The sequence below is a fragment of the Falco peregrinus genome, chromosome 5 (genome assembly GCF_023634155.1).
Source record: "Falco peregrinus isolate bFalPer1 chromosome 5, bFalPer1.pri, whole genome shotgun sequence".
Lineage (NCBI taxonomy): Eukaryota > Metazoa > Chordata > Aves > Falconiformes > Falconidae > Falco > Falco peregrinus.
In genome coordinates this window covers 44,925,408-44,953,344 of record NC_073725.1, presented here as the reverse complement: position 1 = coordinate 44,953,344, position 27,937 = coordinate 44,925,408, and the positions used below count along the sequence as shown (strand labels likewise).

Sequence of the window (27,937 nt, the reverse complement as noted above, 5' to 3'; positions counted from 1 at the left end):
ATTCTGAAATACATAATATTTGCATTTTTGATTGCAATAATTTTTAATTTCTCCCTTCTAAATTACATTCTTTCATTTTTAATGTACACTGCTACCTCAGAAAGCATTGCATGTATATAATTTTACTGTTGATAATCAGGCTGGTGTGATGTGTGTAACAGACCTGTATCTTACAGTTCTGTCGAATTTGCCCTTACAGGAAGTCATTTTGATGATTGGTTCGTTTTTTTGTTGTTTTTCTTCCATTCACTGTGCCACAAATTAAGATGTGGCAGATAGACCCACACTTTATTCTGAGTTCTTTTTATAAAGATGCCTGATTTGGAGAGGTGCTGGATTTGTAATTATTTACTGTCCAAGCATTTAAATCCATATACTAGCCCTGTTTTTTGTTGCTTCCTGGTTGATTGTGGTTGTGTAGGGAGTAGAGAAGCTTTCTCTCTTGCAAAGGAAGGCCAGATTTTGAAAGCATTTAGAAAACTATGGCTGTTGTCTGCTTGCAAACCTTCCAGCATATTTTAATTTCTACCTTCCTCAAATTCTATTGGATGTCTTTGAGTCGACTGGTATCAAAGTGTGTATTTAATAGCTTCTCACGCAAAATTAGGAAATGACTACTGTGGTAATTTTTTTTCTTGATCGGCCCAAGCTTTGAGACATGCCTTTCTGTTGCAATAGCTGTCACGCAGCCCATGCAGTTAAGCAATGGGTTAACTGTTTCTCTCCTTTTGACAGTTCCTCAGTTACTATAGATTAGCAGAGCTGACTTCAGCAGAACCAGATCTATTTCCAGCAGCTCAGGATATGGTCTCTTGAGCTATATTAGAACTAAACAAACTTGTTCAATTAGCAACAATTACTTTGGACAGTGAAAGGCTAATAGAGGATTTTGCTCACAGGTGTCTGTCTTTGATCTTAGTCACTGAACCATTTAATGATTCTGTTTGGTTTGGTGCTGCAAGCTATCAACTAGACAAAAACAATTTAAAAAAATTAGCTCTATAATTTTCAAAGGCCTTTGCCATTAACTGTTCATGCCTAAATCTCTTTGTATGTGACTCAGGAGGCAGTAGCAGTAAGCAGATATGCAATGCGAAACAGCAAAAAATAGATGTGAGGTGCTCAGAGAAGGCTGAAATGGATTGCTTGATGACAAAGCTGAAGTATGAGCAGTCAGAGAAATAAATCAAAGGATGGTGTTGCTTATTCTGTTAGATTTTCCTATATTTGTGCAGGAGGCAGGGACATATGCTTAGGATTAAAGCTCATGTGCCTTTCAAACAAAAAATCATTCTCTGAGGTTTATGTTTTCTGTTCTCAGAACTCTTGAATTCAACATTGAAGTCATTAGCAATTATATGGGAGAAGATAAATCTCCCTTCAGGTGTCCCTGGCTGGACCTGAAGTATCTGGATGCAACATTTCCCCAAATGACAGCTTGATACCACTTCTTATCTCTAGCTAGCTTGGCTCTGCTACATAGTGTTACAATAGAGTTCCTCTATTGTCTTCTGTAAAGTGTTGGTAAATATACACCAAAAAAAGGCTCAGAGTAATGTAGGTACTGAAGACAAACACAGACATACTGACATTCTTTAGAACAAGTATTATTTCATATTTGGCAGTCCTATAGATAACTAAAACTTTTTTTTTTTTTTTTTTTCATTTTCAGGAATACTCCATGCCATGAAAACTCCATGAAGTTTGCTTACTTCACTGTCACAAACAGTAAATCTGTGCACAGTAAGTCATAATGAATCATGCTTATTAGCAATTAATATCTGATAAGGTTTGAAGATTATTAAAAAATGGAAACTGCTGGTAAGGATTTATATATTCATATAAATTACATTTAGAGTGTTATGAATAATATTCAGTTCTATCTTTCTCAGAATAATATAGAAACCCTATCGCAATGATTAACTCTATGAATTTCTGTCATTATTCTGACAGGTTTATCAGAACAGCATCTTTCAGATTTCTGTAAATTATAACAAGACATGACAGGCAATCTAGATAAGAAAGGATAAACATCTTCATGAGCAAGAATTGAAATAATTATATATTGTACTTGGTAAGACAGGGATATTGTTGGAAAGAAAGACAAGTAAATAAATTACAACAATTTCAAGGCCATAGACAATTCTAACTAAAGATTCTACTTATTTTTACACTTGGCAACAATTATATTTGCTATAGCATAGGGAGATCAAATGGAAATAGAAAACAGGAAGCTCTTTCACATTGCAGGCAGCTGTAATGGGTATTGCAAACAAAACCTAGCCATTTTTATTTGTCTCTTTCATTGTGCTAATGAGACTCTTTTGCTTATAAAGGGTTTCACTTGGCTATTGAGCTTTCTGCAGTTTAGATATTGGGTAGTACTATATAGTTGTATTGTATGTTTTAGCACCTGTTGTTATGGTCATTACTCAGGGATACTGACAATTGCCTTTTGGTCTTTTGTACATGTTGTTCTTTCCAGCTTCTCTATGGCTTATTGTTTTTCGCGCTCTGAACCTGTCATCTTCCCAGCCTGAATAATTTTCTCGCTGTAGGACAGTTAGCATCTCATCAGTCAAATACTTCACTATGGAAGTGATTTATTCAAAGCCATGGGGTTTTACAAAACTATCAAGATCACTTTCCTGAATGACAGAAATGATACCATTACTAAATATAATACAGAGGGATTTATGGCACTGTCTGCTTTATAATAAACTGCAAGTTCTGTGCATTGTATGGTATCAGATATCAGTGCTTTCAGATCCCGTTTATTTCAGTACCTGTGAGAATGCTGTGTTAGGCCAGGGGACAGAGGAAGCACTGAGTGATGGGCTAACATAGAGCTGGGGAACTAGGCTGAATCCAGAGTATAACCCCTAGCAGGACCTTTACGAGCAGAGGCCTCATTTAGTTAGCATGGTGTGGACTTGCGACAGCTTCATTCCTGCTCCATGAGCTCATGCACCAAATCAAAGGATCTATGTCAATGCTGAATAAATGTGTGTGTTGGTGTTGGATCCCCAGCTGCAAGAGAATGCCAGGCAGGAGCAAACTGCATGAACCCTGTAAGCAGTGTGAAATACTTGGCAGGTCTGAAGTCTAAATTCAGTGACGCAGTGGATGTGATTGCCACAGACTGGCATCTTCTACAATCTCTCACATCTTTCAGATGAAAAAGATAGGAGGCTATAATCACACTGTGCTTACACAGAAGCAACATACAGCAAGAAAACAAGTTGAACACCATTGGAAATTTTCAAATTTTTTACTAAGGAAGGAGAGGATATAGTAAGAATATTCCAAAAAAAGATAGAGACTGTTATAGCAAGTGGTCTAAACCCAGAAAAAAATCTTTTACTATAAGTACAATCATGGGTTAAACTTTTATGTCAGTGTGCTTTTATGAAGCTGGTCATAGCTGTTAAGTTCAAGCTGTGATTAATATATAGTGCTGAACAATGGTTATGTGGATGCATTTGAGGGTATTCTGGTGAGTTCAGTATGCAAATGTTTTGACTGATATAGACAGTCTTATTTAAGATTTTGCCAATGGTTATATTCATACAGAGTTATACAGTTATTTATGGTCTAGCACCTTGTAGTCATCTGGTGGGCAAGACTTTCTATTATTTTGATAAATACTACATTCATTTTTTCCAAACATCAAGTTTGTATTCATATTACTCCTCCTCTACATAATTTTGAACTTTCCAGTAAAGAGTTTCAAGCAAAAAATGACCAAAGACATAGGAAGTGACCAGTGCTCACTTCCTTTGAAATGAGAAACAAATCCACATCTCAGTTCCAGTCAGTGTGTTTGTTGAGTCCTGTTGACAGTGTAGTTTGCAGTCCAGCCATAAATGTTTCTAACTTCCCATTATGCAGAGAGTCCAGTACAAAGCTAATTCATTAGTTATATTACTAATCTTCCCTTACTGGAGCTATTGTTTGTCAGACCACTTTGAAAATTAGGATATTTTTTTCTGTGTTGATGTATCAGTCCTGAATTTATTTATTTTCTTTTTATTTGGGATAAAATAAGTCAAGTGTCAGGTTTTAGACAGCCGATTGTCAGTCCAAAATGAACAGAAGCAGTGCAAAAGGACATGTCATTATTTGTAGTTTTTATTCTGAAGACACGAAAAATACAGATTTGTTGTCTAGTAAATGCTTCCACTTTCTCTAACAAAGTTGTGGACAGATAGTTGAAGACAAGTATCCCATAACTTGCAGCTTGATATCCAGCTTGACTGATAGAATTCTTTAAAATCATTGTCTAAAAACACTCCAAACAAATCAAAAGAGCATGACAAACAATCAAAAAGTAGATCTTTCCAGTGGAACATGCTCCATATGTCTAGCACATATATCTATGGGTTATAACTGTTTAACACATTTTGCTGTTAGTTGGAAGAGCAGTAGGTGATATGTACTCAAAGACAAAACTTGTGTTTTTGGAGAGGATTATAGGTTGTGCCAATGATGGCAGGGACTGGACTCACTAACACTGGAAGCCCTTTCCACTCTGGTGTGCCAAGTACTGTTTCACCTAACATTTGAAACTGAATAAATGATGATGATTTATTTTTTCTTTGGTTCCTTTGGATTTCTTACAATTTTCTTGTTTTACAAACTATGTACAAACCTAAAGACTAGGGGCTCCAATTTAATTGCCTGCACATAAAGGTAATCCATAGTTTTTCATACATCCTAGAGGATCTCAGACATCCTCAGGTAGCTGCCAAATGCAGCATATGATTGGTTCTTTTTTTTTACAGTGCCCAGCTAGAGGTCATGGGGGCTACACAGGAAGCTAGGACATCTCAAATGGCATCGCCAGGTGGCTATGTGAACCAAACATTTGCAATAGACTTTAAATTTCACATTTATGTATCTACGTAGAGCACAACATCCTACAGTCCTCTCCAAATACACAATCGCCCAAACCCCTAAAGAACACTGGACTGAAAAACAACTTAAAGATTGATTATGATCCTTTGCAGTGTTTTTATTGTTGCTACTGTTCTCATGTCTTGTTAACAACCAAATTTTCAAGACTTGCTTAGCTAAATGTGTAGATTTCTGCCTGGTGGGACTTTGAAAATCACCTAGGCAGGATAAATATGCTGCAATAGGGCTCACCTAACTCTCACTGGTGTTTCTGGAAATGGAACATTTACCCTTGCTAGGCAACTTTGAAAAACTGCTGTAATTATTTCATTAAAGGTAGGTAGTTTCTGAGCTCTGTTCAGAAATTCAAGATATACCAGATTAGAAATCTTAGGAAATATGTAGAATACATAGTCATGTTAAAGAAAGAGACTGACAAACACCATGATCCTTCTAGTTATGCATCATCTGGTAGCTTCTTAAAAAAAAAATCACAATAATTGAACTCTCTGTGGGAGAATGTGGGAGGCTGGAAGGCATTTATGCACCAGTTCAGAAGGACTGGTCACGGCATGTGAATTGCCATGTAGATCTGCCAGTGCAGGCAGATCCTGGTGGCAGAATTTGACAAATGGGCAAGCAAATCTGCTGTGCTGTGGGGGAAGATGAGCAGTGCTGCAATGAGATGCAAAAAGGCAGTAACATCAGAATTGTGGTCAGGGAATATCATAGCCACTGTATTTTGTATATACTCAGTTGAGGGGGGGATATGTATAACAGATGGCCTGAAAACAGCAGTTTTGAATTAATCAGGATGCAAGATTATGAGGCTCTAGATGACAGATTTAGTGTATAGATGCAGAAAAGCTAGATATTGGAAGTATTACAGTGGTAGGAATAGTACCCCATGCACATAGGCTTAGAATGTAGTTGGAAAGGACTTCTGAGGTCATCAAATCCAGTCCCTTGCTCAAAGCAGGACCAACTTTCAAGTTGCAGTGGGCAGTCCAGCTGAATTCTGAGTATCTTCAAGGATGGATTCCTACCCTTTCTGGGCAACCTGTTCCTATTCTTAAGTACCTTCACAGAGGATTTTTCTTCTGTGCCCAGTCAGAATTTCCTTTGTTGCAACCTGATTGTTATCTCTTTTCCTTTTCCTGTGCAACTCTGAGAAGAATCTGGCTTCATCCTTTCTGTAAGCCCAGTTAGGCAGTTCAAAGCAGCAACTGCATTCACACTTAGCCATCTCTTTTCCAGGCTAAACAAATCCAGATACCTCAGGGTCTCCTTGCATGTTATGTTTCTAGTCCCTTAAACATCCTGGGGTCACTGTCTGCAGGACTTGGTTCAGTATGCCCATGTCTTTCTTGTACTGGGGTTGCCAAAACTGGACATGAGCGTCAAATAGAGGGGGCTGCTCACTTTGGTCAGCCAGCCAGCTATGCTGCTGCTAGTGCATCCTGGTATGGCATTAGCATTGCTGCTGCACTGATATTCAGAGCCAAAGAACAGGGAGTCTGCAGAGAAATGGTCTTTGTAACTCCGGTTTCTAAGAACCATTACAAAATCCCAGATCCCATTAGGGCCCTTTTCTATCTGTCATGATGTGGATAACTCATTTAAACAGACAACTGAGAGTTCTCCTAGCATGGGTGAGTAGCCTAAATTGTATGAAGGAAACTGTTAATGGCAGTGCTGAAGGATAATATGTAATTGTTCATCTTTTTTTTCTTTCCTAAGAAAATCCCCCAAAAATTAATTCAGTGAGGCATACAATGCAAGGATATTATGACATCAGAGTAATAAGAAAAAAGTTATAGAACCCCAACAAAAAAAAGTGCATGAATTTCATATACAATGCATAAATAAAAAGCTGTATGTATTTTAAATTCAGGTTATCTGAAGTCTAGTATATGAAAATTCAGTAGGTCCATCCACAACTAGAAAGAAACAAATACTTTGTTTTTATAAAGTTCTCCATATAGTTGCATAACAGAAATGTATCAGTGAATATTATGACTGAAGTTTGTTCTTTTTAACTTCAGGATATGCATGTAAAATATGTGAGGAGCACAGTATAAGTAATGGTGATTATTTTTACAGGATGCAGGCAAAAGTCATGTATATTAGGTTTGTTTTTCATTTATAATGGTATCATGAAATTGTTGAATGTCTCTTGAAAGATGCTGAGAACTCTCAGTTTACACTGTAGGGCTTTGTCTTTAATTTCAATATATATTTTAAAGGAGCATGTGAGCTCTTAGGATTCTTAATGTAGTGTAATAAATGTGCCTTAAAATATTATTCTTTTTCAATACAAAACAGATGGTACAGATCCATCATGTATACAGAGAACTTAATCTAAAGCAGCCTCAATCTGTGTCTGTAGTCCTGCCACAATTTATTTTCTTTTGTAGGTTAATTCTATTGCAGAATGAAGTCACAAGGCAGAAATCAGAGATATGTGGAAACCTTCATTTCCACTTTTTAAATTCTGACCAATAACACTTGGTCAAATCTTTCATGTTCCCTTTTGACAAGGACCATGGAGGATATGTCTTGGGCTTTGCATCAGATTAATTTTAGGCTCTGTTGGGATTTCCTCTTTACTTTAGTATTTACAATCTGCAACAGCAGAAGTTGCTATGCTGTTAGAGAATGACCTTCTGATACTATCTATCAAGTGCACTAGTACAAACTCTGGAAGTATATGGCTCTGATTTTTTTCAGTTGTTTTAGTTCTGATTGATGCTAGCATGAAATCAGAATCAGACCAGCAGAATTATGGTGGATTTGAGTTCACTTATGTGTTTATTTATATTCCAGTGACTACTTTTAATGCTAGGTGATATACAGAGATAAGAAAAAATACACAAAATTTAATCAGATATAGTGCACATTAATAAAATAAAACTGCATTTGCAGGATTTAAATAAACCATCAGTAAAAGCTGTATGATGGAATTTAAGTCTTAATCGAGCAGAGCTATGAAAACCGACAGCTCTTCTCAGCCCATTTCAGAGTCTCCATGGTGGCACGCCTCCCACTTCTCCCTGATTGCAGCCTCATCTCAATAATGCCATAGAGTTAAAGCAACAGAAAGATGAACATAAGTGTTCAGGTATAAAAATTGTGATAAAACTGCATATATTTTTTAAAAAGGGCTGAAATATCTGTTCTCTGGTTAGCATGACTTAGCATCAGAGGCCACTGGCTAATGGCAAAGAGTACTCTGCTATGTCCACATTAGCAAGTAATTTAGTGCGATGGTAAGGGACAGTTAATGAAGTAAACAATACTGAGGCCTGTACATCTGCATTATGTGCAGTTCAGGGGTTTTACTTTGGAGGAGTTTTAATTTGATCCACTGGAACACCGAAGTCATTGTCACACATGGTCTGAAGCTATCTAAGTCTCTGTTTAAGTTAGCAAGTAGTGTGCTGCAAGAAAAGCAGGCCTGCAGAGTGAAGTAGATGGTGCTGAAGACCACATTATATGTGTTTCAGAGGGTTTACTTCATATTAAATCTCATCTGGTCTTAAGCACTAAATGTCCATTAGTAGCTGCAGCACAGTAAGGAGAAATTCTTGGAGTACATTTTCCAGTTTAGTTTCACCTACAGGGAATCCAGTTTGGGCTCTCTGAGACCCCTCTGCAGTATGAATCAGCGTGTGTCAGCCAGGAGATCTGCTTCAAATGCACACTTGTGATATGAATGGCCTAGCAGTAATGTAGATGTACCCTGAAGCAGCAAGCACTGTTACAGGCTTATATGTCCCCATTAGGGACTGAAGTGCAATTGGCGGTCATATGGACCACAGCTATCAGGTTAGCTTTCTCTGAAAGGAAATCCACTTAGTATAAGCACTGTTCTGCAGACTGCACCAATGTGCAGTAAATGAGGACTGTTGAGATTTGCATTGCCTCAAAACACAACACTAGTATACAGCTGTAGCCTTGATTTTGTGGCAGAACATTCCATTCTTCTTGGCATCTAAAATGGAGCTGAAGCAGACCAAGCCTCTACGCTGGGACCCAGGAGGCAAAGACGAGAATTAGAAGAATTTCTGGAGATGGGTTTGAAAATTAATCTGTGTGCAGACATGACAATCCAGTACCCTTACACAGCCCTAGGCATTTAATGAGATCATATACCAAGCAAATTTGCCCTCTGTAGAATACCACTGGTGGAGAAACTTTCCCGGGCTCCTGGGCCAGTCTCCCCCCTTTCAGCCTGGAAGATCGGAGGCAGTGCCTCGTGGAAGGGAAGTGCTTCATTCCAGAGTTTTGGGATTGGTTTGTGGAGTGGGGGGTTGTTTGTTTGTTTGTTTGTTTTTGTTGGTTTTTTTTTCTGGTTGGGTTGTTGGGTTTTTTTGACTACACAGCTGCGATTAGGTAAAGAGTAATTTTCAAAGTTCTTCAACAGCTCATGGGAGGTCACAGACATTTAATTGCCTACAGCTGTACTCTAAACATGTGGATTTGAGTTTAAGAAAGGCTGTTGTAGCTGTCATTGAGAAGACAAAAGACTTTCATTATAAATTCTGTTTCTTAGATACCCTTAAAAAGTCTTCTTATAAACTAAACTCACTTTGGCTATTTTTCAAATATTCATCTACCATTCTTTACACATTGCAGTTTGTTCCAACAAAATATAAGTGGCCCCAAGAGCAATTATAAGTAAATAAGAGGAGTATTCACCTCATAAGCAAAATTAATACTTCTTCTGTATCTAGACCAAATATTAAAAGTTAACACATTGTAACTTTCAGCTGAGGAATGCTGTAGGTAAATTTGAATGCATTCATGTTCTAGGCCTTGTAAGAGACATGAAGACTATCCAGTAGAAAACTACGTATAATTATAGAAAATAATGGGCAGAGACAACAGCTGCAGTCAGTAATGATTAGTAAGTCTTTCTAATGTTGTCTAATTGCATTTTTTTATTCGAGATTGGTTTTTCTAAAGCTTTAGACTTCAAGTACTGCTAAGATTCCACTGAATCACTGTCCCAGTGATTCCACTGAAACCAATCCAGACAAACATACTGTTCACTTAACTTTGAAAAATTATGAAGGCTAATTCTACCCTGAATTAGCAGTCATTAAGAACCATTTTAGAAATACATTGATTTTTGATCTGTGCTGTCATTTAGAAGCTCTTTCTTTTACACACTTGCACAAAAGAACTTAAGAAGTGTTTTTAACAATGAAAATGTAGCTCAAACAAGATTTTTTGAGTACTTAATGCTACCTCTTGAAGCATTTTGTTTTATATAAATCTGCACTTTGGCTCTAATGTTTGCTATGTAATAATTCTGTTTCCTTTAGTAGTGTAGATATGCCCGATTAAACTAAAGTCACAAGACTTCATTCACTCTGTTAGAAATGGACCAAGTATTAAGTGGAGACAAAAGTACACAGAGAAACGCTAAAGCCAGAACCTAAAGTTGCTTTAAAACTGTAATCTTATAGAGACCTGACTTACTCACATACAGTGCTTTATAAAATGTTTTCATAGAGATCCTGGTGTTTTTCCTGTGGAAATTAATGGCAGCATGTCTGTTGATTTACAGAAATTCAGGATTAGATAGTAGTACTAAGGTAATAATTAGACAGTAAGTACTAAGGTAATTATAACAAAAACATGTAGGCTTAAAATAAAATAAAGAAAATTCTAATCTGTTGATTGATACACTGTGGCAAGTGTTTAACCAACTCAAGCTAATAAACACCACTTTAATCAGTTTAATCAAATACTTTATTCAGAGTGGTGATAGCTGAAATTGTAAATGTGCTGTGCAAGGTGAGTATACTAGAGCTTTCCTAGACATCCTAGGAGTATGCATGAGGTCAGGCCAAACAAATCTCAGAAGTATAAGGTATTTGACTTATTGTTAACCCTCTTCCATCCTCTCAGAGAATTAAACCCTGTGCACAATTTATTTATGAACTTACCCCTTAACTTCTTAAAAGAAAAAACATCCTACATCTGTATAATGTAAAGATGGGTCCCTTTGGAGAAGCAGACATATACTTCATGTACGATTACTGCTAAGGAATGATCAGCTTTTGTACTTATTACAACAGAAACGGTGACTACATGCATACAAAGCAGTGTATAGTACGTAGGTAGGGCAGATATTTACAGGACGGCTACAGGAGTGACATGAGTGCATGTGCTGCACATGCTGGCCTAGTGGTGCAGGAAGCAAGGATGGATAATGTGCACTTAAAACAATGTGTCAGAGACAAAAGAGAACAACGTTTGGGTTCACCAGCATAGGATGAATTTCAGAAGCTTTTGTCTTTGATGAAATGTTGCTTTAATTGTTTTTTTTTTTTAGTGTGTCTCATTTCTGATGGCTGTTTGTGTGGAGAAGGAACAATGTTCAGCGCTTAACGTACTGGATGGAGAGATCTGGGATTTATCTGTCTCTGATTCCCTTTGTGACCTCCAGCTAATCGTTTCTTCTCCCTGTCTCAGTTTCCTTATCTGTAAAGTGGAGTTAATAATCCTTTCTGTCTCCCAGTGTGTAGTGAAGTTAGACAATTCAATTAATAGTTGTAAAACTAATTTAGCTTCTGGGGCAGAAAGCGATAAAACACTGTAAGGAATTATTCACAAATGTGGTAAGCTGTCACTGTCCAAATCTGAAGAACAAATGTTCTGCTTCATATTTTTACTAACCTCTGCTAACTTGCTTGCATCACCATTTCTCTTTTTTTTTTTAACCCAGCATATTTGTATTACTGTAAGCGATATCCTTTCATATGGAATACTGTATTAGCTAACTGCTAATATCGAACAACACTAAAGGTGTGGGCCATATTCTCCCTCGGTAGAACACCGCCGATTGTAAGTCTGAAGTTGAGACCCACTGAGCTATTGGGTGAATTTGGCTTAGTCTTTAGTGTGGTGTTATTTATTTTTTTAAACCAAATAAAGTATTATCAGACTACAGACTGCAAACAGGGTTTCATACTGGTAGTAATTTAATATATTTTGATTTTCCATTGTAATAAATATACATCTGAAAGACTGCCAGAGTGATTAATTTCAACAAGTAATACATAGTGTAAAGCTTTCAGTTTACTAGCTAGCTGTATAGGCTTCTGTAGAAATAGACAAAAATCCATTGTGTCTATAAATTACTGCTTCTCCACATGCAATTGTGTGTATGGGAAGAGGGCTAAAAGCAAGTACAGTATTCTAGCTAGCTGCATGGCTTTGATATGCAGGTAGCAATAAATGGTAATACAGGGTATACTTGTGGAAACAGACTTTGCTTGAAATTATAAGGCTTTACAAAAAGATTAATTGAGCTGTTGTAGGGATGTGAGGGATGAGAACATGTTAGAAAAAGCTCTTCAGAAAGCCGGGAAAATAGAGTTGCAAAATTTGTGATGAAAACCATTACTGAAATTTCCACACCCCCACACCCCCCCCAATGTATCAGTTATTAGCTGTGATCATTTTTTCAGGATGAATATATTATTCTGCTTCATGACATCAGCATAAACACAAGCATACCCTGTCTGTGTTTACATTTCTAATAAATGGACTAGACTGTCACTACATGAAGTGTCTCCTGATGCAGAGCAGGGTAATGATGAGAACTGCTGGATCTACTGAAGATCCTTTGTTTCAAGGCTGGTTCCATATTAGCCTCAGCCTCCACAGATGATGCTTTGTAGCAACACAGAGTTAGGTGTAGCATCCCATCCATGAAACACCAACTGAAGTGGCCAGGATGGAAAACTGCTATGAACAGATCTAAGACTTGAATGTGCCTCCTACATCATGAGTTGAAGGATGGGGCTTGGTGCAAGAGCCTTAAGTCCCCACTGAAAAGGAGTTACATCCTTCCTGAGCTTTGAGTGACTAGAGCAGAAAGAAGAGAGATCACAGGAGAAAGTCAAGCTATTGCATGCATCCAACACTTTGTGTAAAGTGAAGGAAGTAGAGTAATCTGGGTTCCTAGTACGGTGGTACAATGTTGGTTTTGTCTATAGCAAACAGCTATACAACATTTCAAATACCTGGTTGGATGCAAACATAGAGATTACTAATTCATTGTGCTACAAGTGTTGTGCCTTATGGGACAGCAGATGATTGAGAGGCAGGGCAAAGAGCAGTGCCGTTATCAGGGTCAGCTGATACTTTCTGTTATAGATTTTTTTTTTCCCTAGTTACTTTTAGCTTTGTGCATGTCCAGCAATTTGGGCTGAAATTGCCCATCTTGTATGGAAAAAATGATTCAGCCAGTCAATTTCTCCTTCTTGTAAGACTTGTAAATTCTTATAAAATCACAGATTTTTCATGCTCAGTAAAGAAATTTGCATATTGAAACTAAAAAATGTGAAGATTTTGCTTTCCCTAGCATGCTCAAGTGTCTGACAGCTCCCAGATTGCCAAGAGTTCACAAGAGCTACCTCCACAAAGTAAGGGAGTGTTTTCTTTCCAACCTGAGGACACAGGGACAAAGCTGAACTTTCTTTATGATGTTCTACCCTTTGGAAGAGGTGAGGCTGATCCTGAAGCTGATCCTGTCTTATGTGAAATCCATTGGTACCCAATAAATAAGAAGGCACATGGAATTCTAGGCTGAGAAGTACTGAGCTGAGAGTATTTTACTGGGAAACTTGTAGGCTGACTGCAAGCTTGCCCTGTGCTTATGTGGTTTCCCAAGCTTCTATCCCATCAGTGGACAAAGATAATGAGGCAGAAAATTACGTGGAGAGCATGGACAAAAAAGAAAAAAACAAGAGCAACAGGCAAATGGGAGACTGGCAATCTAAACCAATGACATGGGGATTTCCAGGGGTAAGAGTTTTAGAATCTTGTAGAGCAGTGACTTGTAGAGAAGTATGAGATGGTGATGGGCAATGAGAAGTGGAGAAAAGGACTGAGTAAGAACAGACTGAAGGGACAGCAGAAGAGTTCAGCTCTGGGAACAATAGGAAAAAGAAGCCATTCAAATTAAATGACGCTTCCTTTTCAGAGACTAGAAAAGAATGTAAGATTTTTAAGTCTTCTTTAGTCACTGCCAATAAAAATCAACGGCATTCATACAAAGGTGTGTGTCCCACCCTATTCCACTCTGCTGTTAGTCCACGCAGAGACAACTTATGACTGCAGATTACTCCACTAATTTAAATAGCAGGTGTCTTTGGAGTAGATCTAAATTTAATCACCCTCTACTGGTCTGCTGAATGTCTCAATAAGAAACTGGAGAGTCTTCTGTCTTTACAGATTACTTATCTAAATTTGTGTCATTAAAAATTTAAAATCTAAATACTCTGTAATTTACATTGCCAATCTTTCAAAGCTAGGCTTAAACTGAATTTACCCAGACCTCTTCCTTCTATGTATATATACCTTGTGGGCAGTCTTTAATTTCATATTATATTTTTTATAAAAAGTTGTCATTTTTCTGGTCTGAGGGTAGATAGTATTCAACTAATGAGCAGCTTTTCTACCTCTCTCTTGTTCTTGTGTTCCCTTCTTCTGTTGGAGCAGTTCTACCAGTGAAATATTCATTGGGTCAGAGACTGGCTCGGTATGTACCCTGATTGCTAAAGTGTTCACCTGACATGTGGGAGTCAAGGCTTAAGTCTCTATTTCAATGACTAATTAACTATTTATATAAAATGGAATGACTACAACGGTAGAGAACAAGAGACCCTTTCCTCTATAGCCATTAAACCAGATGATGGGGCAATCACAAGAGAGGTATGACTCCAACACAGGTGTTGGTCAGCAGTGGGCAGAGTGCAGATTTGGACTGCAGTTTCCTACATCACACCAGAGAGCTGTGACTAGTAGACTATTGGCTTCCTGGGAGAAGGCCAGGTAGTTTTAGTCAGACATTTCATTCTTGTCCAAAGTGGTACAAATGTTCCTGAAAAACAATTTTCATTTTTTTTTAAACTAATAAATATATCATGGCAAAACAGCATATTCAGAAAATTCCACTCAGCCCTATAAATGACATTCCAAGTCATAAAGATTTCTGAGTCTCTTCGCTTTACCCAAGGACTTCTTTTCTCTCTGGTTGTATCTGGTTGGTTGAGGCAGCTACTGCACTTTTGGGGCAAACTTAGGTACAAGAAGGATGAGGATGGTTACATAAAAGCAGCTGCATTCTAGTATAATCATGCAAATTGGGTTGAGGGTGAAAAATTCTGTTCCAGTATAGACTATTCTTTAGAACAACAATAGGAAATACGAACTAAACTTTGCCAAAATAGTGTGAGGTTTGGAGGTTTTTTTCCCCTTGAAAAAAAACACTCTAGTTAACACTCTAGTTGAGTCTAGATAGCTGCATAATCACCCACTGAAGTATAAAAACGAGTGCATCTTTTCAAAGTCATAAAATGAAAGAATTTGAAACAGAAGCAATTAAAAAGATAGCCAGTACACTTCCTGTAAGGAAATTAATTTCTCTTGGTTGTAACATTGACCGGGCCTTACTGTTCTCTGTAATAGGAACCAAATGCCACATGCCTGATAGCGTTACTGTTTCTAGGTTGCCTCATCAGAAACAAATCTTTCCCCATGTGTGTGGTTTTTTTTAGCAGGCTGATCTTTCTCCATAGTCAGAGCTGACAGTTTCCAGTGGCTCTGCTATAGCTCATATACAGATAGGAGCTGTGGGAGAGCTTCATCTCCCCTAATTTTGAATGGCAACAGCAAGAGAGCTCTGTCAGACCAAGTCATCCTAACTTTCTTTTATATTCAGCTGAGAGTAAGCAGACACTTTCAGGGCATGGTCCACCTGTCCAGCTCTAGAATGTGATGACTAGATGTTCAGTGCTTAGAAAAGAGTCCAGATGACTAGTTCAGATAAAGACAACTCTTCTGAGTTGAAGAAAACCCTCTTCTGAGATTAAAATCTCTCTGTTCTTTGCTATTATAGAGATTATAGATTCAATGGGCTCTAAGAAAAAAACAAGAAGCTTTTAGACTATTACAACCAAATTGAAAAGAAAGAAAGAAGGAAGGAAAGAAGCAAAAAAAGAAGGAAAGAAGGAAGGAGAGAAAGAAAGAAAGAAAGAAAGAAAAAGACAGAAAGAATGAAAGAGAAAGAAGGAGAATGAAAGAGAAAAAGAAGAAAATGAAAGAAAGAAAGAAAAGAGAGAAAAGAAAAAAAGAAGAGAAAGAAGGAATAAGAAAGACAGAGAAAGAAAGAAAGAAAATGAAATAAATAAAGAGAAAAAAATGAAAGAAAGGGAGGAAGAGAAAGAAAGAAAGAAAAAAGACAAAGAAGAAAAGAAAAAGAAAGAAAGAAAGAAAGAAGGAAAAAGAAAGATAGAAAGAAAGAAAAAAGAAATGAAGAAAAAGAAAGAGAAAGAAAGAGAAAGAAAGGAAGTAATAGAAAGGGAAAGAAAGACAGAAAACAAACAAACAAACAAATAAATACAGAAAGAGAGAAAGACAGGAAAAAAGGAAGAAAGAAAGAAAGAAAGAAAAGAGAAAGAAAGAAAATGAAAGAAAACAATAGAATGAGAAAGAAATTAAAAAAGAAAAAGGAAAGAAAACCAAAGACAGAAAGAAAAAGAAAGAAAGAAAAGACAGAAAAAAGAAAGAGAAAAAAAGAAGGAAGAAAAGAAAGAAAGAAGGAAAGAAAGAAAGAAAACCCAAAGAAAGATAAAGAAAGAAAAAAGAAGGAAAGAAGGGAAGAAAGAAAGAAAGAAAGAAAAAGAAATGAAGAAAGAGAATAAAAGATGGAAAGAGAGAAAGAATGAAAGGAAGAAAGAGAGAGGAAGAAAGAGAAAAAAGAAGGAAAGAAAGAAAGAAAGAAAGAAAAAGAAAGAAGGAAAGAAAGAAAAAAGAATGAAAGTAATAAAGAAAGGAAGAATGAAAGAAAGTGGAAGAAAAATATAGAGAAAGAAAGATGAAGAAAGAATGAAAGTAAAAGAAAGAAAGAAAAAGAAAAAAGGAAAGAAAGAGATAGAAAGAAAAAGAAAGGAAAAAAAAGAAATAAAGAAAAAGAAAGAAATAAAAAGAAAGACATAAATAAAGAGAAAGAAAGAAAGGAAAAGACAGAAAGAGAATGAAAGAAAAAGAAAGAATAAAAAAGAAAGAAAGAATAAAAAAGAAAGAAAGAAAAAGAAAAAAGAAAGAAAAAGAGAATGAAGGAAAAAGAACAAAAGACATAAAATAGAAAGAAAGAAAGAATGAAAGAAAAGAAAGAAAGAAAGAAAGAAAAAGAAAGAAAAAATAAATAGAAAGAAAAAATAAGAAAGAGATAGAAAGTAAGAAAGAGAAAGAAAGATAAAGAAAATGAAACAAAGAAAAAGAAAAAAGAGAAAGAGAAAGAAAGAGAGAGAAAGAAAAAAGAAAGGAAGACAGAAAAAAGAAAAAAGAAAGAAAGAAAGAAAAAAGAGAAAGAAAAGAGAAAGAAAGACAAGGAAAGAAAAAGAAAAAAGAAAGAAAGAAAAAGAAAAAAGAAAGAAAGAAAGAATATAGAGAAAGAAAGAGAAACAAAGAAGGAAAGAAAGAAAGAAGATAAAGTAAAAAGGAAAGAAAGAAAAAGAAAGAAAGAAAGAAAAGAAAGAAAAAGAAAGAAAGAAAAAAGAAAGAAGGAAAGAAAGAAAAAGAAAGAATAATAGAGAACAAAAGAGACAGAAAGAAATTAAGAAAGAAAAAGGAAGGAAGAAAGAAAGAAAGAAAGAATTAAAAGGAAGGAATGAAAGAAAGAAAAAGAACAAGAAATAAAGAAAGATAAGAAATAAAGAAGGAACAAAAGAAAGAGACAAAAAAGAAAGAAAGAATGAAAAGAAAGGAAGGAAGAAAGAATGAAAAAGAAAAGAAAGAGAAATAAAGAAAGAGAAAGAAAAAAGAAACAGAGAAAAAAGAAAAAAGACAGAAAGAAAGAAAAAGAAAGAAGGAAAGAAAAAGAAAGGGATAGAAAGAAATTAAGAAAGAAAGAAAGAAAAAGAAAGGGAAAGAAAGGAAGAATGAAAGAAAGGGAGAGAGAAAGACAAAAAGAATGAAAGAAAAATAAGAAAGAAAGAAAAAGAAAGATAAAGAAATTAAGAATGAATGGAAGAAAGATAAAGAGATAGAAAGAATAAAAGAAAGATATAGAAAGAGAAAGAAAAAGAAAAAAAGAAAGAAAAAAATAAAGAGAAAGAAGGAAAGAAAGAAAGAGAAAAAGAAAGAAAAAGAACGAGAAAGAAAGAAAGAATGAGAAAGAAAGAGAAAGAGAGAAAGGAGGAAGGAAGGAAAGAGCGAGCTTGAGGGAACTGCTGAAGAGATACCAAGTTTCTTTGAGTTATTGAAAGCATGCATTTCTTTAGAATATAATAGTGATATATGTAGCTTCCAAGACTTCCAAAGGAAAAAAGAAAATAGGTATATCTGAATGAACATATTCAAGAGCATAGATGTAATGTCTTGTAATGTCAACGTTAGCCATGCTATAACAAGAGAAAGAATGAGTGACAGCAACTCATTGTAGTGACATGTTTTAATTTTGCAGATCAGGACATCCTTAAAATGATACTTGTGGAGTAGGTACTATATGAACTCAGAATATTAACAGATAATATCAATGAAATTATATATTTCAGCATATGAAATATGAAGTATGTTATACTTCCCTGAGCATTTATTTTCTATATACAAAAAGAGGTAGAACAATTGGCATAATTTTCTGAATATAATGGAAAACTCTGAAATTGCATCAAACATTCTTGAAATGAGAGCTAAGTAATTGGTTTCACAAGTCAAAGAAAAAAGTTAGACTTTCTTTTTTGGTATTTTTCTTTGGTACTATTTCATAATAGTTACCTTTTCCATTTCAACCAATCTTTTGAAAATGGCAATTGCCTGAATTCATCCAGTCTCAAGAAAGCAGTTTAATATGGGAGTAGAAAACCTGTTAAGCTTTATTATAAGCTATTAAAAAATGCCCATGGTGTGAAGAATGAGATACCCCCATTCTGTAAGAAGCGAATGGTGACTCTAGGTGTACAAATTCTGTAATGATTTTATATGAATTTTCCTTTATAATTTTTGCTTTTGGGATATCCATTATCTAGCCAAGATTTAAACAGACCACAGAACTATTTAGATTTATCAAACTTCCATAGTGATTTCTGACATGAATATAAGTTGAAGATGTGCTTCAGATGTTTGGGCTTGATCTCAGCTATCAACAGTTGATTATTCAGGTTCATTAGTTAGTCAAATTACAAAAATGTCACTGATCACCTTATAAATGTCACGCTGAATGTCAGCTGACAGCTGAAATAGTGACATTAGTAAGATGCTTCATTTGAGGGTACTTTTTGTCACAATAAAATTGTTTCCTCTCCACCAAGACAGCTGTGACTCCATGGTACCTGATTTAACATGTACCAAATAACAGGAAGGATGGCTTCTGCTTTCAAAGGCTGTGGAGAGAACAGTTTTATGAATCTCAGTATGAAGATCTTATGTAGAACCTCTTCAACATTTCAAGTTGCACACTTAAAAATAATTACTTCATTTGTAACTTAATATTATGTTTGTGGCTTTTGATGAAATGAGATCAATATGTTGGGGTTTTATATATATATATATATTAGTGTTTCCTTTTATATATTAGTACAACCCCTAATCTGGGGATGAGGGGGTTAATTCTACCCTAATTACCTAATTGTCTACCCATGCTGAAACAAGCAGAGCAGCAGCACCACACTTGACTGTAAAGTGGTGAAGTCTTTGATTTTGCTGGCACACTGGAAGGATTTTGGACTATTGTGCAAATTACAGTATAATGTAATACCCCAGAAGAAATAATAATATCCAGCCTCTGTAAGCCAGGAATCACACACAAAAAACTTGGGCCTTTTAATATGGTCACATATAATGTATGAAATGCAGTTCTTCCAAAGCTAATGGAACCAGAGGGAGCACTATGATTATGACTCATTTAATATATTTTTCCATTAAAAAACTGAGGTCAGGCTTGAACAGAGCAAAAGGATGAAGTACGATTTAAGTGCTGGAGACTAGTGTACAGGATAATATGAAGTGAAAAACACGGGTAGCATATGACTAGCTCCTTGGTGCCATTGCGTGTCTAAATATCTGCCCTGTAAGCTGCGTTTTCAATAGCAATATATACGTTGTAGGTATGGCAGGTAATACTGAATCATTCCCTGTTTTTCTGCAAATCCTTCACAAAGGGTAAAGCATAATAGTATTGAGTGGGTGATGGGAGAGGAGGTCTTTGTGGTTCTCTTCACCATTTCTTTAAAATAAGGCATGAAAAAGCTGCTTTGTTTTGTTGTGGCTAAGGGGGGTTCTGATTAGCTATGTACCAGTATGGTTCTCCAGCTTTTTGACTATCTTCTATTTTGACATTTCTAGCCAGCACTGTAGCAGATTCCTATAGTGCAATAAGTGGAGGATATATTCTCATTCATCTGGTAATACTGAGTTGTACCTTATCTAGCCACTAGCACTTTTTAAATTTAATAGCAATATTTGGAGAATGAGGTGTCCCAGTGCCCTGGTTTCAGCTGGGATAGAGTTAATTTTCTTCTTAGTAGCAGGTTCAGTGCTGTGTTTTGGATTTAGTTTGAGAATGATGTTGATAACACACTGATATTCTAGTTGTTGCTAAGTAGCACTTACTCTGAATCAAGGAGATTTCAAGTTTCCCATGCTCTGCCAGTGAGGTGCACAGCAAGCTGGGAGGGAGCAGAGCCAGGACAGCTGCCCTGAACTAGCCAAAGGGATGTTCCATACCATAGAATGTTATGCTCAGGGACTGGCTGGGCATTGGTCAGTGGGTGGTGAGTATCACTTGTATTGTGCATCACTTGGGGTTTTTTACCTTTGGGTTTTATTCCTCTCTTTTTCTCTCTCCTTATCATTACAATTCTTGTTGTTATTATTATTTTATATATTATTTTATTTCAGTTATTAAATTGTTCTTACCTCAACCCACAACTTTTACCTTTTTCCTGATTCTCCTCCCCATCACATTGGTAGGGAGGGGACTGAGCAAGTGGCCATGTGGTACTTAGTTGCCAGCTGGGGTTAAACCATGACACCCAGTCTGGCCTTTGCAAGGGAGGGATGCATTCAAGCCTCTGGAAGTGCAAAAAAGCAGCAATGTTTCAGACAAGTGGCACATGGAGGCAGCATGACGCACCGGCCTCTGAAAGTAAAACTGTGATATTATCATGGCATGCGTGAGATATGTAAGATGCCAGTAATCCCAAAAGGCAACTGAAATTTACACACAGTAAGAACATTTTTATGATATGTGATTCTCAAAATCAGTGAAATTACAGTAAAATATGTCTAAATTTCAATTCCTAAGACAAAAGAGGGGAAGAAACAGAACTCCGCACTTCAAAGGAAGAACAGTCTCAAGCAAATTTAAGGTTATTTAATTTTATTCTCACAGATGCTGAGCAATTATCAATACCTTTAATCATAGTATAATGAGGGAAATCAGGACATAGAGAAATACAGCATTCCTAGCAAAGCAAAGGGTTCTTAAAACAGTCATTGATGCTCTCTGTGTATCCAGAGGCAACCAGAAAACCTCCAAGTTGAATATAGGTTTACTGAAATGGAGCCCACTTCTAAAGATGGAATTTTAGATGCATAGTCCTGGTGAGCTGGCTTCTGGCTGCTGTGGCCAAAAGACACCACAGGGCATGCCTAAGGCTGGGATTCCCAGATAAACTAACCCTGCCTGCATTCTCTTCTCTGTCTTATGCTAGTGGTGGTGCTTATCTGATCCACAGTGTTCATGAACTTAAACAAGCAGACAAAACGCTTTCTTGAGCGGGATTGGGACACACACCAGTGGTAGCACAAGGGAGGGAAAGGGGAACAGGCAGGTAGGAGGAGAAGAGTAAAGAGTTGCTAAATTGTGATGAAACTGCAGCGTAAGTTAAGAGAAAAGATTGGTACTGACATATTTTATACTTGCAATTACAGAAGCACAGAATGGTTGAGGTTGGAAGGGACCTCTGGAGGTCATCTGGTCCAACCCGTCTGCTCAAGCAGGGCCATCCAGAGCCAGTTGCCTAGGAACATGTCCAGAAAGCTTCTGAGTATTTCTAAGGATGCTTTTCTTCTGTAGTTATGTCAAGAATAAAATTGTTATTTTCATATTAAACTTTTTAGGGGTTAAAGTGAACTCATGTGAAGCTGACAGATGGTATGTTGCTTCCCTGAAAGAAGTGAGTATGGCCAAGTGGTCTTAAGAGAAATGCTTTGAGTGCCTGCAAAACCAGTGCAGATTGAGGGGACTCGCAGAAGTTGGGTTTCCCCTCACATGGAAAAATGCTGACAACTGAATACTCCTATTTCAGTTCAGGAAAACTGTTTCCAAGGAAGGATGTAGATTTTAACTCAGACATCAATGCTCAGGAACCCTAAATTAGGTCCTTCTTTACCACCAGCACTTGTCCCTGTAGGTACGATCAGCCCTGCTGTTGGTTGAGTAGAAACAGAGCCCAAGGGGGTCTGCAAAAATGACATCTCTCCTAGTTAGCAGGGTTAAGTATCAGTGTTGGCATCCACAGATGTTGATGAAGCAAGCCTCCTCTACAGAGAAGGGGATGCATCAGAAAGGGTTTTTTTTAAACTGTCTTTAAAGGTTGTGTGTCATTCAAAGAGTCATGCAAAATGGATTGTCTGATTCCAGCCTGAAAGGGGAAGACTTGACACTTTTTAACAAAGTGATGGCAGACCAAGTCAAAGATTATAAACTGTTTAAGATGGTTGTATTGAACAGTCATCCATCATATCAGAAAAGCTTTAGCTGAAATTCAGAGATTTTGAAAAATTAATAATCTGAATCACATAAATAATCTCATAAACTAGATGACATTTTAGAAAGTGACTAAAGACTTGAGGATTAAAATGCATTAGTAAACCTAATTGCTGTGGATCAGGTCTGCAAGGCTTCTGACAATGATGTGAAGAAAGAAGCTTGAATTTAAGGCTTGATAAGTCAACAGTTGAGGCTTTTTTGTACATGACAAATAGAGTCACTCATTGTGTAAAGAGGGCTGGGACAAAGCAGTGACTATGGCCGGACCAAGTCAACAACAAGCCAGGATGAGGGCCCTCCTGGCAGGCATAATGGTAGTGCCTCTTGGCAGGAGGCAAACACAGAGAGAGCGAGCACATGATACCAGATAAGTCCATATTGTCACAGTGGCACAATTGGCAAAGACTTGTTCCCTGTTTGCCAGAAGATACTGATTCATGTTCTTGACTGCCATTAGCTTATATGGCCAATTTATTCTAACCTCTCAATGTCTGTTTTCCCCATCTGCTGAAAATCAGTTAATTAACAAGTGAACTATAATTTGTTCTGTGCTTTAAAAAGCTAATATAATATATGTGTCAAATAATACTAGCAACTTCCTTTGGGATACTTTCTAAACCTTTTCCTAAAAGAACAACAGGTTCTGCCTAGCAAAGGACAAATGTGTCGTGTCAGCTAAAAATTCCAGTTTCTCTCAGCAGAACAAGGCCCAGAAGGCAAAATGTCCATTTTGGAAAGGGCGAAAACATTGGAAATTTCTCCCTTATCAGGAAACTAAGAATGCCCAAACCAGTCATTTCTAGCCTTACAGGTGTGAGATGCATGGTTTTGTTTTATTTCAGACATAAAGGCTGCCTGCAGCTTGCTCCCTTTGTTCCCTCTTCCCATTGCAGCAGTTTCCCATGGTGTGGTCACCTGCTGTGTGCTGAGGTCTTGCTGTACCTGACTCCATAGCGGTCCCAGTGCTCCCTTCCTTTTGGGCTATGGCCTTTCCTTTAAACTGTTCATTTTAATTTCCAAGACAAAAATGTTTTTGCCAAGGCCAGTGTAAGTAGATCCCAAGTCTCCCAAACGCTCTCGTGCTTCTTTGGGCAAAATTCTCCTCAGTTAGAATTGTTCTTCTGAGTGAAAATCAAAAGAACCAGTTTTCAGATGTCATTATTCAAATTTTCTTCTAAGTATCAGCTTGAAGTAGTTTTAGCATAGGATAGCTATTTTTCAGGTAGTTCTTTTTATCTGAATATTTTTCTAGTGCACTTCTGCTCGCGTGATAAATACATAATCAATGACACTTTCCTATTCCTCAATTCCTTCCTTTGTGTACATTTGGTGCAATGACTCTTAGTGAAGTGGTTAAAATATTGTTACAGCGCTTCACTACCACCTGCATTGCAGATCTAATCTTTCTGAAAGGACTTGGTATGTGACCATAACTCTTTATTGAGGTCCAACCCAGTCAGTTTGCCAGGTGAACTCAATGAGGGTTTCATTTATGCTGCTGAACTTTTAGTACCAGAGGTATGTGGGGGAAAAAAAGAAAAAAAAATCCTCAAATTGGAGGTTGAGTTCTGAGGTTGATCATTACTTTTAAACCTGAGATATTTCACCTGGAAATTATGGAAAATATGTTTGCATGTTTATGAACAATTTTCAGGATGAGACTTTAAAAACTGAAATTTTCCACTCCTGTGGAAATCAGTTATGAAACTCTCCAGGACAGTGCTGGAGCTTTTAGAAACTGAAGATTTTAACTGATTCAGCCATCAGCCTTAACCCCTTATGTTCATGTTGTTTACATGGCAGTAAATTTTCATCTATATCATATATTCACCTTATATTTAATGGATCACTTTGTTAGACTGTTGCGTAAAATTGTTAAAGAAAGCATAGTTCTTAAAACAGTTAAACGTGGGAATAATCTCAGAGCTGCAGTACAGAAAGGCTACTTATTTTCTCCTATAAATTGCTAACTGCTTTTGTAATTATTTTTTTCTTTTTTCAATTTTTAATATTACTGTATTGATAATTACTATTTAAGTATTACTACTATTATTACCTAACAAGTGGTGTGGTAGTTGGAATAGCATTAAGAATTCAGTGTATTATTTCCTTGTGTACCAGCTGAGATACTCTAAAGCTAGACAGAAGGTCCTGTCAGGAAACGGTGCTTTGGGGATAGTGTCTGTGATACTTGTAAAATGTAATGAAGAACTGAGCAGTGTAGCTTTCCATACGTGGAAGAGAGGGGATTGCATTTCCCTCTCCAGCTTGTTAGGGCTAACCACAGCATGTACCATTCCCTTACCATACTCTATGTTCTCTGACATGCAAATACTATTTTCTTCATAGAAACCAAATTAATATACAAAAGATTACATGTATTTTTCTGTAGTTTCTCATGTAAAAGATACTTAGACTTGGCTTTTTTCCTACTTTTCCTTAGAGATTAATGGAAGCAAACAATACTTCAGACTTACTAAAATGCCTAGAGAAACACATCTTTCTCCTTGAGAGATGTGTTTCAAGCTAATACTGCTTTCTGCCAGTGAAAATGACGAAGGACAGAGTCAAGAGGAACCTGCTAAATGGTAGAAAATAGCCCAGTAATGGATGAGAAAGCAAATTAATAAAATACTGACTTGGTAAGTCATACAAATTGTTTCTTTGCTCTGAGCAAAAAGGGAAACATGACTTGCTCTCTGACAGAGCAGGTCACTTTGATGGCACACTTCATGAGACCTGCTGTCCCAGCAGAAGCTATTCGATTTCATTTATAAGGTAATGTGTGTTTCAAAAGATCAGTCTCATTCATGCTTTCTCTGCTATTCCTTTTTAAATATCTAATCTAATGCTAAACCTCCAAAGTAATTTTCTTGTTACAAAGAGCATGCAGAATAGGAAAGAAAACACCCACTGCTTCCTCCCTCCCTATTATATTATTTACTTGTTTCCCTCATTTCCCTTTTTGTCAGCTCTTTCCTGCACAGTCCTTCTTTTTGGCTGGTGTATTTGTCTGCATAATTGTGCAAGAAATAAATGACAAGAAATAATATTTTCTCGTAATTTTTTTCAATGTTGTCTTCACAGTATACTTTGGTAGTCAGATAATGATCCTGAAAAATAGATTCTGCCTGCCAATTAGTGAAAAGAGCTAACCTGTTTGCCATGTATAAGAATGGCTAAAGCCTCTCCTTTGCAATACTCAGCAGCCAAAATAATAGAGAAAAGGACATGCAAATGTGAGGTTACACGGTTACATTTGCTGGAGTTTCCTCTGCTTTGGGAACAGAGATACCCCACAATCTGCCACAGGTTTTCTTCCCTCCCCAGCCTTCCCAGCAGGAATCTGAACAGAAAGTATGTGGTCTGCAAACTGTGAGCAGGATGGAAATAGTTTCCTTCCCCTTCCCAAATATTTAAGCATGTCTGATTTTTATTTTTGTTTTGACAGTTTTATGTGAGTAGATATTGGTTCTAAACTGAAAGTAGGGTCTGCAACAGTAAGTGTAGTGTTGGTCCTGTGTCACCAATACTATAACTTAGTAATCAGCACAGTCTTTAGGCCTTGGGAGTCCTTCCTTACTATGGGCTAGGGGTTTAAGACTGTTGTAGAGACTTAGAAATTGAGACAAATAATATACTCAAACAAGATTTATTTTATAAACCAGTTAAAGCTCCATCAACATTGGTTGATTACAGATTTGGGATGTCAAACGGAATTGCTACTGCACAGTCGACTCAGAAGTTCCTAAGCTTTAGAAGGGTAACCCAGAACGCGCAGTCACTCACCTGTTAAGGCAAGGGCTCTCAACCTTCAGGAGTTACCTTGGGTGATATCCTGACCCAAGCGGAGAGTCCCTGACTGCAGACCTGCTGCTCTGAGGAGGACCAACTCAGCTGGCTTTCCAGGGCTCCATTTACACTCTAGTCAGATCTGATTTGTGGTCAAAGACTGTCACGTTCCTTCTCATTGGCAGAGGGTCTTATCTTCCGCATGACAACAGTCACCATTTGATGTGACAAAAGTGCGCCTGCACAGGATGCATCTGTGGTCAGCAACGGTTGGAGGGTTCGATCTTTGCTAGGATGTGTGCACCTGCTGCAAAGATGTTTCTTTGAGCTTGAGCTCAAACCAAAATATAGTTGCTCAAGGAATTGAAAAACAAAGTGGAACATATGAGTATTTCATTTGTACACAGTCTTTATTTATCTTTGCTTTTGAGCAAAACAAAGCCTCTTGGCTTCCTCATTGCGTTCTTCAGCATAGGATGGGAATGGTGCCTTAATTTCTGCAGGACTGTGCAGTACCTAACATCAAAGAGCTGCCGTTTATATAAATATGAAAACTCTCGCAGCGCTGCTCTTACTCTGCAGTCTGCAAGCTTCTCAGCTGTCCTTTCTGCCTGACTTGCAGAGGAAATGTGGCTGCAATTTCATCTGCAATTGTAGAAACAGTGACAGCTTCAGAAATTTGAGGGCCAGATTAGCTGTGGTTTGTGGTATGTCTTCTTTTCCTTCCATTTTCTGCCACTCTAATCCTACCCACCTTTCACATGTAAAACCATATACTGTAGAGACAGCTTTGGGCATGTATCAGCTGTTCACCTGTGATTTCAGTCCTTTTCCCCCTCACTAATGACTTAATCACCAAGCCTATTTTAATCACAGACAAGATGTTCTCCTGGTATTAATCATTGTAACTTCTTTGATTTTAAAAGAACTATGCCTTTTTATATGAGAAAAGGAACTAGCTAGGTTGAGAAAAGGCATTCCTTTTTGCCGATAGTATTTCACATGGATAATTCTACACCCTGCCTTCCTCTGTGTTATGACAACTGTACATCCACCCTGCTGGATTTTGCTCTCAGGCTAAATAAATACCAACTGGATTCTTCATCATTTTGGGGAAAAAAAAAAAGGAAACTGATAAGAAAAGTTGTTAAAACCTATGTAGAATCACTTATAACCAATTATAAGCTATTATAAATCACATACCTATGTTGTGTCACTAAGTTTAAAATAAAGCATGGCTCATATTATTTGACCTTTTTTTTTACTACAAACAAAAAATGGGGGAATTCTACCTGAATTTACTTGTCAAAACAATATGTGCAATGTAAATGTTGCTGGCACTACCCCTGGCCCCATCTGCCTTCCCAAGTCCTCCACTACATATTGAATAATTTCTGGTAGCAATGTAACACAATCAATTTGGGGCAAACAAACTGATCAGGCTCCTGCCTA

At 37.0% G+C, this 27,937-nt stretch overlaps 1 protein-coding gene across 9 annotated transcripts in view; it reads right to left on the bottom strand.

Annotated features, from left to right (window-relative positions):
- ARMC3 (armadillo repeat containing 3) overlaps positions 1–26,662 on the bottom strand; it is a 96,036-nt gene extending 69,374 nt beyond the window's left edge. For 6 of the 9 annotated variants that reach the window (XM_055805278.1, XM_055805274.1, XM_055805273.1 and 3 more), the window contains exon 1: positions 26,483–26,662. The gene's annotated coding sequence lies outside the window, so the exon portion shown is untranslated. The remainder of the gene's footprint in view (positions 1–26,482) is intronic. The other 3 variants (XM_055805279.1, XM_055805280.1, XM_027781778.2) reach the window with 2 other exon arrangements.
- Positions 26,663–27,937: the final 1,275 nt, after the last annotated feature.